Here is a 12,039-nt window from a genome sequence, read left to right as displayed (position 1 = left end):
TGTATATTTAATGCATGAAATTGTTGTCCTATTACCATGGTTTTGGAAGCGGTGATTTCTAGGACAATTAGGCTCCATGAAGTAAGGGATGCATTTTATCTTCAATGCTTCAAAGCAGTCGGACAGCTTTGGGTGTTATAAACTGAGTTATGTCTCATAATGATGGGAATGTTGACTATAAAATCTTTTATAGCAGTCGAGTAAATATCATTTCTCCCTTAACATTACGGACTGGCGGACGGACTTACAGACAAAGTGAATTATAGAGTAGCTTCGCTTCAAAAAAAATATAAATGTGATCGAAATGCATTAAAGAACATTAAAGCTCTGTAACAATAGGCTAAACTCGAATATTAATACTTGTAAAATGTTTTAACTGAATAATCAGAATACAAATGTATAAAATATAAACAATATTATAAGTAAATTTGTTTAGAATCTTCGTAAATTTAGGATGCTGATTAAGGACATACTTACATTTTGGGACTTGATTATAGAGATTCTACGCTTATAACATTGTACCTCATTATTATTATAAGGTGCGACATTTAGAATAGGGATAATGGATGGAAAAATAGGAAATTAATTCAGTTTTAGAGTTTTATTTCAACCAGGGAGTAAGGGAGGGGACAATGGGGAATTAATTCAAATTAAGAGTTATCGCTGAAAGACTATGAAATCCAGATGAATCCGGAAAATATGAGTAAAATTGTAAAGGGAGAGGCAGAAAACTATAAAATAAGAAAAGAGCATTCATTTGAAAATTAGATTACAAGCACATCAGACTGACATAATCATTTTGTAATTAATAACTATAAAAATCTCCCTGGAACCCATTCAACCCATCGCTAAAAACCCAAAATTTAATTGGGTTCTTAGAATGGTTATTAAACAAATATCACAATAAAGTTTTTATCGATGAAATGATATTTTCTGGAGAAAAAAAAATTGTTAAAACCAGCCACATCATAACAAATTAAGTTTATTGATACTTTTCTGCTAGATATTCAAAACTAACACACGAGTTGCGGCATTTGTTGCGCAAGTACCCAAAATCCGTCAGAAACTGCTAAATTCTTGTACATTCCCTTTAAGCCAGTACCAAAAGTCTGAGACTCGAAAAAATTGAATATTCGATCCATTGTCCCCTCCCTTACTCCCTGTATTTCAACAGTCTTTAAAACCAGATTTACAAAGCTATTACGACAATTTAACTTATCGTTAATAAAATGGTTAATTAATGTATTATCCTACACATACTTCGAAGAAAAACTCTTATTATATGTAGAACCAACCAAAATAAACTTGTTTTGAATTTTCTTCGTATTGTACATTGTATGCTAGTATTTGTGTAGATTATGCTCAGACACAAATATTAATTTTATAACTATTGTCCAATCGTAACTGGACAAAATGTCTCAAAAATCAGCCATTGACGTCATAAACATAAGGGAGATGAGAGATTTTTATGACGTCACATGGCTGATTTTTGAGACACTTTGTCCAGTTACGTTCAATCCGTATATCCCTGAGGAGGGCCCCGGGCCCACAGGCCCCACAAGGTGTGCCATTGAAGCATTTTACTAAGAAATACAAGGATGACAACATCCATAAGTAGCGAATAAAAAGACATCAGGAAAAAATTTTGAGTTTGTTAAAAAGACATAAATGAAATAAATCACGAAACCTTTTAAAAATGTAAAATATCTTTTGAAGCATTAAGCTCAGAAGAAAAACATAAAACTAAGAATCGATCTAGCACCCCAACCTATTATCATATCTTAAAAAAACTTCATAGAAATGTGCAGAATGTTGACTTAATTAATCCCTAAAAATTCCAGCTGTTTATCTTTAACAGGAGTGAGATAATCATGAAAACTTGAAAAACTAGGAATTGATCTAGCACCCCAATCAATGTACAAATCCTAATGAAAGAAACTTAGTAAAAATATGTAGGATGCAAATTTACTTAATTCCTGAAAATTTCAGTCGTCTGTCTTGAAAAGGAGTTGAGAAAATTACGAAAACAACAAAATCTAGGAATTGATCTAGCACCACAATTAACAAACAGATGGACAAAACAATGTATAGATTAGATGCGCATATGTCATGGGAATCTTCACTAAAAAATTCAGCTGTCTATCTTTAATAGGAGCCGAGAAAATCACGTTTCCCCCACTTTATCTCAGACAGACGGACGGACGGACGGACGGACAGACGGACAGACGGACAGACGGACAGACGGACAGACGGACAGACGGACAGACGGACAGACGGACAGACGGACAGACGGACAGACGGACAGACGGAAAGACGGACAGACGGACAGACGGATAGACGGACCGACGGACCGACGGACCGACTGACCGACTGACAGACGGACAGACGGACAGACGGACAGACGGACAGACGGACAGACGGACAGACGGACAGACGGACAGACGGACGGACGGACGCACAGACGGACGGACGGACGGACGGACAGACGGACGGACATTTCGAATTTTAGAGTAGCTTCGCTACTAATAAGGACTACTTATCTCATTCGTTTGGAATGTCTTATTTGAAAATTTAGGAAATTACCGAAAATATAAATTTCTGCCTGTGATTAACAAACATTTGAATTTATAAAAATTTATATTTTTCGGGTTTAAAAGGGTAATAAAACTTGATATATTACATATTAGATAGTATATTGTGGCAGGGAGTAAGGGAGGGGACAATGGGCAATTAATTCAAAATAAGAGTTTTCGCTGAAAAGCATTGAAAACCAGATTTATCCAGAAAATTTGACCAAAATTGTAAAGTGATCATGATTATACAATTTAGAACAAAATTGGTTCTAAGAAAAAATCATTTACTTGAAAATTAAATTACCAGTACATCACAATGTAGTAATATTTTGTAATTAATCACTAGAAAAATCGTGTTTAGAACTTCGTCAACCCTTCTCATATATTTTTTAATGCCACCCAAATTCAAAGGGTTCTTAGATTGTTTAATACATAAATATCACAGAAGAGTTTCTATTCATGAAATTACATTTTCTTGGGGAAAATATTTGTTAAAACCAGCCATCTAATAACAAATTTTTCTGTCTGCTATTTTCAAAACTAACTCAGCTAGTTAGCGGGGCATTGATGCGCTAGTACCCAAAATCAGGCAGAAACTGCTGAATTCTTGCACATTCCCATTAAGCCAGTACCCAATGTCTGAGACTCTTAAAAATTGAATATTCGATCCATTGTCCCCTCCCTTACTCCCTGATATTGTGGTATGCTAAATGTTAGTTAAAATGCAGAAAGATAGGACAATGGGCTGTTTATTAAATTAGTCCCGAAAGTTATATAATACCGTTTTCTTATTCGTTGGCTTACAACTTTGGGGCCTTTTTTTTAATTGGTTAATTAATTAAGTATTGTGTGCAAATGTTTCAACCAGTAATGGCAAACTACAGAAGGGTTATTTTTGTATATCGTCATAAAAAGCGGTACCCAAATAGTCCGTTAAGTTAAAGTCTTAAAAACAACATGTACTATAAAAATTACAGAGAATCTAAAAATAAAATCTAGAAAGAAGATAAAATGCTTTTAATTTTAATTTTAGTGAAGTATTTTGGTAGTATACCTTGAACCCGCAAGTGGATCAAATGCAGGAAATTCCCAATACAGGTAAATTTAAACATAATTTTTGAAACATCCCATTTGAGGCCTATTTTAGAAGATCAATGATTTTTTTGTCTGATTAAAATGTACCTTCCTCACTCTAAAAAGTTGGGACAATCTTATTACCGAACTTAGAATACAAGTTTTGGCTTGTTTTAATAACACACAGTTTAAACTAAAGCGTTGCAGTAGGGAGAACATCCGAACAGAGATCCAAGTGCGTCATTTACTATTTTTTAAAGACAATTTTTAACTTTTTTTGCTTGTGTTTATTTTTTTTAACATAAAAAGCATGTTCTATAGCATATATAAAGCTTAGGATCCCTCGAATACCTTTTCAATAGTAACGTTGAATATAGACAGACGGATTTTAAAAAGAGTTGTAGTGCAAATTTAATTTGTCAAGCCTCTTCCCCTCCTCCTTTAACACCCTTGAGAGAGACAAACACAAACATCAAGGTGTTTATATAAAAGTTTCTACAAATATACGTATATTGTTTTTATTTTAAGGATGACTTATTTTGTTAATGTAATCTTGTTGTGGAGTGCAATGGTTGACGCTGGGTATGGATTGTATGGAACATGTACAACCAAAGAATTGGGCGGGAAACTCTGTGTATTCCCGTTTACATACAATGGAACCACGTTTTAGTAAGATTTTTTAAAAATTGATTCAACCATTTTTTGGGGATTCAAATCGAACATTTTTCAAGTTTTAAAAAATTTATATTAAAATTTAATTTTTATTCCTTGTTATCAAGTTTTAAAAAGTTTGTCTAACTTTTAAGCAACTAGCGATGTATTTACATGGCTTCATTGTGTTCCTTGAAAAAGATAAATATTAAATCATCCAGAGGTGTATTATATTTTTAAAAATCATTTGTGTAAAAACGTCAAAAATCAACCCAATAAAGGTACTAAGATAAGGAGGTAATCAGGCTCCGCCAATAAAAATTCCCTGTGAGAACCAGGCAGACCTGCTATTGGGTAGAAAATTATTTTTATTTCTTCCCAATAAAAAAAGTCGGCTATAAACGGTCGAATTTCTAAATTAAAACCATGCATAGATCAATTCGTTTCAATAGTTTTCAAAGAAGTTGTATCAACTTTTTTTTTATAGCTAGCCGGTAGTTCTGTTATAAAAAGTAGTTAAAATTTTGTAATTAAGGTTGTGAATATCCTGGAAAAAGATATTGCAAAACTACGACTGGTAGACGATGTGTATTTCCTTTTGTATACAATGGAATAACATTCAAGTAAGAATATTTTTTTTTAAATATTTCCCTCAAAGTAAATTGTTTATGAAAAAAAAAATCAAAAAGATAATGGCTGTGGTTTGTTAATTGTTAATTTCTTACTTTGTGTGTGTGTATCTTAGTGTTTGGACCTAAGTAGTCATGGAGAAGGACAAGACACTTTTGTATAGCCACTAGGGCTATCAAGCTACACGCTCAAGTACATTATACCTTGACCCACTGCCTCAAGGGAGCTACTCTTCATTATCTTAACCTTGCCGAGTATAGCAGATGTCCCAAATTAAGTAATGAATGACGCACTCCGCAGAAGAGCTTGGGATAAGGGTTGTACACATACAGGTATTATGTATGTGAGTACCCAAACCACTCAATAACCTCCCTTCTTACACAACCAGGGGAAGTTGTGTGAATGTATCAACTGACAAAATTAAGTTGCCACATTGGGACTTGAACTCGAACTCTCATCACCATAACTCAATGCGTTACCACTGAGCTACGACGATCCTATTTTCACATTAGATTAGGTTAGATATGGCAAAAATAGGTATTAGGTAGCCTCACATGGTTAGAGTGCACTGGGCATAGGAACTTTTTCAAGTGTTAGGCATAAGAAAAGATACCAGTTAATCTGAAAATCTTATTTGTAGATACCATTAATTATAACATAATATAATAAATTTTATTTTAGTGAATGTACCTATTATGAGTACACTGAGCCTTGGTGTGCTGTTGGACCCCTAAATCCTGACGGAACTCTGCCTTGGGGTACCTGTGAAAGATCATCTAGTTGTATCCACAATCATTTCTAATACAAAATAGTAGGGTCTGGCCGGATATCCGGTTTGGCCGGATATCCGGTTTGGCCGGATATCTGTCCGGGTATTCTGTCGGATACTGGACATTGAAACTATCCGGATACCGGATATCCGGCTGATTTTTAATGCCGGATATCCGATTATCCGGCCGGATACCAGGTAATTTGCCGGATATCGACGTTTGCCAGATATCCGGCATTAGAAATCTGCCGGATATCCGGTATCCGGTCAAATAATATCCGACCAAACCATACAAAAAAGAATAATGTCTGTACGTCTGTGTAAGACATAACATCTTGTTAATTGTTGAACTGATTAAGTTGTGATTTTCTATTATCTTCTAGGGTTTAAAAGCTATTTTTTCCATAAATAATCTATTCCTCTTTTTTATTATGGTTTTAAATGTTATCCTCCCAAAGATTCCTTCATTTACCCCGTAATTCACAATGATAGACTGTACTCAAATAACCACGTAAGATTTTTTTTATTTTATAGAAGTGATAGTAAAATATATATTGAATTACTACCAGAATGTCCGTACGTCCATTTTAAACATGTTGATTTTTTTACTTTTTTAACAGCAAATTTTTATATGTTCAACAAGGCGGATTCGGAGTGCGCCCGTACTATATTCTTGATTCTCGACTGTGGCCTATTAAATCTGACTTCAGTCCATCTGTAGATGAGATAGACTTATCAAACTTTCTGGAGTTGCTGTTGGATACATAAGTAAGACACAAGAGAAACTATAGCTCTCTATCCCAGCTGTCTTGGCCGTAGTACTCCGGCAAAGTAAAATGTGGCAGATTTTGAGATGTCAAAAATGTCTATAATCTTGAATATATCTCGGTTCTGGACCCATATGGAACCATGAAACTCGTTTTAGACTATGGGTTGCGCTAATAACTCTAGCTAAATCTTCTTGCCATTTCTAAAAAGGTATTGAACAGTGTTCTAGCTCAATTGTGGCCCAAATGAGAGCAACCGTGTCAAAGGTTATCTTGAAAGATGGGTGAATTTAGATCCTGCGTTTACTCACTTCCCAAAGGAGATGTGTCCCTCCAGCAGCCCCTATCTTAATCCAATGCACTATTGGGCCTGGGGCTTATTTGAAGCATGTACCAATAGACATGTCCATTCCACAAAGACCTCCCTCAATGTCATTATTAAGGAGAACTTCGCCAGCTTGGACAGGGACATGGTGGTCAGGGCCTGTGGGCGGTTCAGGGGGCGGGTAGAGGCGGTAATAGGGGCTGGCGGCGATTTTATTGAATTATCTAATAGTCGTATACACAATTTGCTTACCAGTTTTTGAAATTTAATAAAATCTTTGAAATTGAGGATTTTATGTTCATTTGCTTAAAAAATAGAATTTGTCCGGTTTTATTTGCCCCACCCTGTACATCTATATTATAGATCTATTATACACACTAGATCTTTTCATGAAAATACACTTTTTCGAATTTTAGTCTTCTGCTAACCTAAAAAGTTACTTTAGGTGCCTAGAAATACATGTACAAAATTTCAGCTCCCTATCTCTACTGGCGACCTAGCGCCAGGCATGTAAAATTTCAACAGATAACGGTAGCACGGCGGTTTTAACAATATCTCAGCAATGTGCAGGTTTTAAGCTCTTCTGCATATTTCAATTTAAACACATAAGGACAAAGGTATATTATCCCAAAAATCTTTTGTCAAAGTCTACTCTACACCTAGCGCCAGTCAGTTTTCTAAAATCATGCATTTTATACCTGTGAAAATAGAAATCGCCAGCGCTAGGTGTAGAGTAGACTCTGACAAAAGATTTTTGGGATATTATATCTTTGGCCTTATGTGTTTAAATTGAAATATGCAGAACACCTAAATTCATCTTCCAAGCCATCCTCTAAGCATTTTAATTTTTTTATGAAATAACGGGATTTCAAAACTGCCCTTTGAAAAGGCCTAAAAAATATCTTTTTTTGTCACTTTTTTCACTGCTTATAGTTACAACTTATTAAGATATTATGCTCAGTTGAAAAAAATTGGCGCCTCCAGCATCAAAACCGGCAAAAACTGGCAGTGAAACTTCTGTGCCCCTACTTGCCCCCCTCTTCGGCCAACAGTAGTTATCTCAAGAAGTAAAAGAGATATCACACAGAAAGAAAACTTTTAAAATAAAACTGAACTAAGTAACTATTACAGATTTCATTTTGGGACTTTCCTTTTAGGGGCTTGTGGAGCAAAAGACCCCCCAAAACACTAAAAATATGAGTTCTGAGCTTATTTTTAAAGATATCAACCTGTTTTTTTTTTGAAAACTTTGTTAACATAATGGAACTCAGTAATATTTACAGATTTCATTTTGGGACTTTCCTTTTAGGGGCTTGTTTGGCAAAAGACCCCCAAAAACTAAAAATATGAGTTCTGGACTTATTATTAAAGATATCAACCTAATTTTTTTTGAGAAAACTTTTTTCACATAACCAAACTCAGCAACCTATACAGATTCCATTTTGGGACTTTCCTTCCAGATGCTAGTGGAGCAAAAGACCCACCAAAACACAAAAAATATGAGTTCTGAGCTTATTTTTAAAGATATCAACCTGATTTTTTTAAAGATAACTTTTTAAATAAAACTGAACTCAGTAATGTTTACACATTTCAATTTGAGACTTTCCTTTAATGGGCTTGTGGAGCAAAAGACCCCCAAAAACACAAAACTATGAGTTCTGAGCTGATATATAAAGATATCAACCTGATTTTTTTAAAGAAAACTTTTTTAACATAACCAAACTCAGTAATGTTTACAGATTTTATTTTAGGACTTTCCTTCAAGGGGCTAGTTGGGCAAAAGACCCCCAAAACTAAAAATATGAGTTCTGAGCTTATTTTTAAAGATATCAATCTGATTTTTTTGTTGAAAACTTTGTTAACACAACCAACCTCAGTAACATTTACAGATTTCGTTTTGGGACTTTCCTTCTAGGGGCTAGTGGGTCAAAACAATAAAATTATGAGTTCTGAGTTTATTTTTAGAGATATTGAGCTGATTTTTTAATGAAAACTTTTTGAACATAACTGAACTCAGTAACCCTTACAGCTCAGATTTAATTTTGGGACTTTCCTTCTATGGGCTTGTGGAGCAAAAGACCCCCCCCCAACACTTTTATTCCTTCTAGGGGCAGGTGGGACAAAAGACCCCCAAATCAATAAAAATATGAGTTTTGAGCTTGTTTTTAGAGATATTGAGCTGATTTTGTTATGAAAACTTTACCCATTACATATTTAATTTTGGGACTTTCCTTCTAGGGGCTTGTGGAGCAAAAGACCCTCCAAAACACTAAAATATGGGGGGGTCATTTGCTCCACAACAATCTGTAAACATTACTGAGTTTGATTATATTAAAAAAGTTTTCTTTAAAAAAATCAGGTTGATATTTTTAAATATAAGCTCAGAACTCATATTTTTTGTGTCTTGGGGGGTCTTTTGCTCCACAAGCCCCTCAAAGAAAAGTCCAAATGAAATGTGTAATGGTTACTTAGTTCAGTTTTATTTAAAAAGTTTTCTTTAAAAAAATCAGGTTGATATCTTTAAAAAAAGCTCAGAACTCATATTTTTTGTGTTTTGGGGGGTCTTTAGCTCAACTAGCCCCTAGAAGGAAAGTCCCAAAATGAAATCTGTAAAGGTTACTGAGTTTGGTTATGTGAAAAAAGTTTTCTCAAAAAAATTAGGTTTGTATTTTTAAAGATAAGTCCAGAACTCATATTTTTAGTTTTTGGGGGTCTTTTGCCCAACTAGCCCCTAGAAGAAAAATCCTAAAACGAAATCAGTAAACATTACTGAGTTTGGTTATGTTAAAAAAGTTTTCTTTAAAAAAATAAGGTTGATATCTTTAAATATCAGCTCAGAACTCATATTTTTTGTATTTTTGGGGGTCTTTTGCTCCACAAGCCCATTAAAGGAAAGTCCCAAAATGAAATGTGTAAACATTACTGAGTTCAGTTTTATTTAAAAAGTTTTCTATAAAAAAAATCAGGTTCATATCTTTAAAAATAAGCTCATAACTCATATTTTTTGTGTCTTGGGGGGTCTTTTGCTCCACAAGCCCCTCAAAGAAAAGTCCAAATGAAATGTGTAATGGTTACTTAGTTCAGTTTTATTTAAAAAGTTTTCTTTAAAAAAATCAGGTTGATATCTTTAAAAAAAGCTCAGAACTCATATTTTTTGTGTTTTGGGGGGTCTTTAGCTCAACTAGCCCCTAGAAGGAAAGTCCCAAAAATGAAATCTGTAAAGGTTACTGAGTTTGGTTATGTGAAAAAAGTTTTCTCAAAAAAATTAGGTTTGTATTTTTAAAGATAAGTCCAGAACTCATATTTTTAGTTTTTGGGGGTCTTTTGCCCAACTAGCCCCTAGAAGGAAAGTCCCAAAATGAAATCTGTAAATGTTACTGAGTTCCATTATGTTAACAAAGTTTTCAAAAAAAATCAGGTTGATATCTTTAAAAATAAGCTAAGAACTCATATTTTTAGTATTTTGGAGGGTCTTTTGCTCCACAAGCCCCTAAAAGGAAAGTCCCAAAATGAAATCTGTAATAGTTACTTAATTCAGTTTTATTTAAAAAGTTTTCTTTCTGTGTGATATCTCTTTTACTTCTGGAGGTAACTACTGTTGGCCGAAGAGGGGGGCAAGTAGGGGCACAGAAGTTTAACTGGCAGTTTTTGCCGGTTTTGGTGCTGGAGGCGCCAATTTTTTTTTAACTGAACATATTATCTTAATAAGTTGTAACTATAAGCAGTGAAAAAAGTGACAAAAAAAGATATATTTTAGGCCTTTTCAAAGGGCAGTTTTGAAATCCCGTTATTTCATAAAAAAAATTAAAATGCTTAGAGAATAGCTTGAAAGATGAATTTAGGTTTTCTGCATATTTCAATTTAAACACATAAGGCCAAAGATATGATATCCCAAAAATCTTTTGTCAAAGTCTACTCTACACCTAGCGCTGGCGATTTCTATTTTCACAGGTATAAAATGCATGATTTTAGAAAACTGACTGGCGCTAGGTGTAGAGTAGACTTTGACAAAAGATTTTTTGAACAATATACCTTTGTCCTTATGTGTTTAAATTGAAATATGCAGAAGAGCTTAAAACCTGCACATTGCTGAGATATTGTTAAAACCGCCGTGCTACCGTTATCTGTTGATATTTTACATGCCTGGCGCTAGGTCGCCAGTAGAGATAGAGAGCTGAAATTTTGTACATGTATTTCTAGGCTCCTAAAGTAACTTTTCAGGTTAGCAGAAGACTAAAATTCGAAAAAGTGTATTTTCATGAAAAGATCTAATACACACTAACAAAAAAAACTATCTACCTTATCTAATATCAATAATCAAGATACTGTACAACATTTTCTTTTTTAAAGGGAAAGAAAATAATTTTGAGGAAATATTTTTGTGTTTGTGTCACAGAATCAGACTTTTTGATTTGTCACAATATTTTAGTATTTTACAAAATGTATTCTTTTTCACATCCAAAACAATAAAAAGAAAATAAAGAATAGTTATTAATCTTATGATTGTACATTTTTATATTCGTAGAAAGCTGGATATAATACGATACTGGACATAGTTTTATAGTATAGATGAGAACCGGTTCCTATCCACCGGATTCGAATGAATACGAGAAAAGAAAATTATAATCTGTTAAAATTTTCAAGAGAATATAATATGTATTTCTCGTATTTATTCGAATCCGGTGGATAGGAACCGGTTCTTATCCATACGAAAAAACTATGTCTAGCATCGTATTATATCCAGCTTTCTACGAATATAAAAATGTACATTCATAAGATTAAAACTAGTTTTTTTTTGCCCGTGCCTTCGGCATCTCGGGGCTAAAAAAACTAGTTTTAATCTTATAATTGTACATTCTATATCCGCGGAAAGCTGTTTATAATACGATGCGAGAAATAACTATTAATTATATAAAAATTTAACTTATTTAAAAAACAAAAATAAAAACTAATCGAGCGTGACAGGACTCGAACCTGCAATCCCCAGATCCGAAGTCTGGTGCCTTATCCATTAGGCCACACGCCCGTATTACATATGAAAATAAGAGAAACATTTAAAAAGTATTTGTAAATGTTTCAACTACTGTTGCAATAAGAATCACGAAACTTTACATTACATAAACTTTATGAGTAATTATAGATTTTCTAAATTATGCAATAAATGGTATTATTACAATTGTTTTTATACACAGGCGTCCACGGAGGCTAAAATAATAAGTGTTATATTGGCGTGCACAGTAATTAACAAGG

At 33.9% G+C, this 12,039-nt stretch overlaps 1 non-coding gene across 1 annotated transcript; it reads right to left on the bottom strand.

Moving 5' to 3' along the window:
• Window positions 1-11,742: 11,742 nt before the first annotated feature.
• On the bottom strand, window positions 11,743-11,815 carry TRNAR-UCG (transfer RNA arginine (anticodon UCG)). Its single transcript has one exon. It is a non-coding gene; the product is annotated as a tRNA-Arg (tRNA).
• Between the last annotated feature and the right edge of the window lie 224 nt (window positions 11,816-12,039).

Source organism: Acartia tonsa, chromosome 12 (assembly GCF_053477335.1).
Source record: "Acartia tonsa isolate MP-2025a chromosome 12, ASM5347733v1, whole genome shotgun sequence".
Taxonomy (NCBI): Eukaryota; Metazoa; Arthropoda; class Copepoda; order Calanoida; family Acartiidae; genus Acartia; species Acartia tonsa.
Note: the sequence above shows the minus strand (reverse complement) of the source record. Positions and strands in the feature narration are given on the sequence as shown.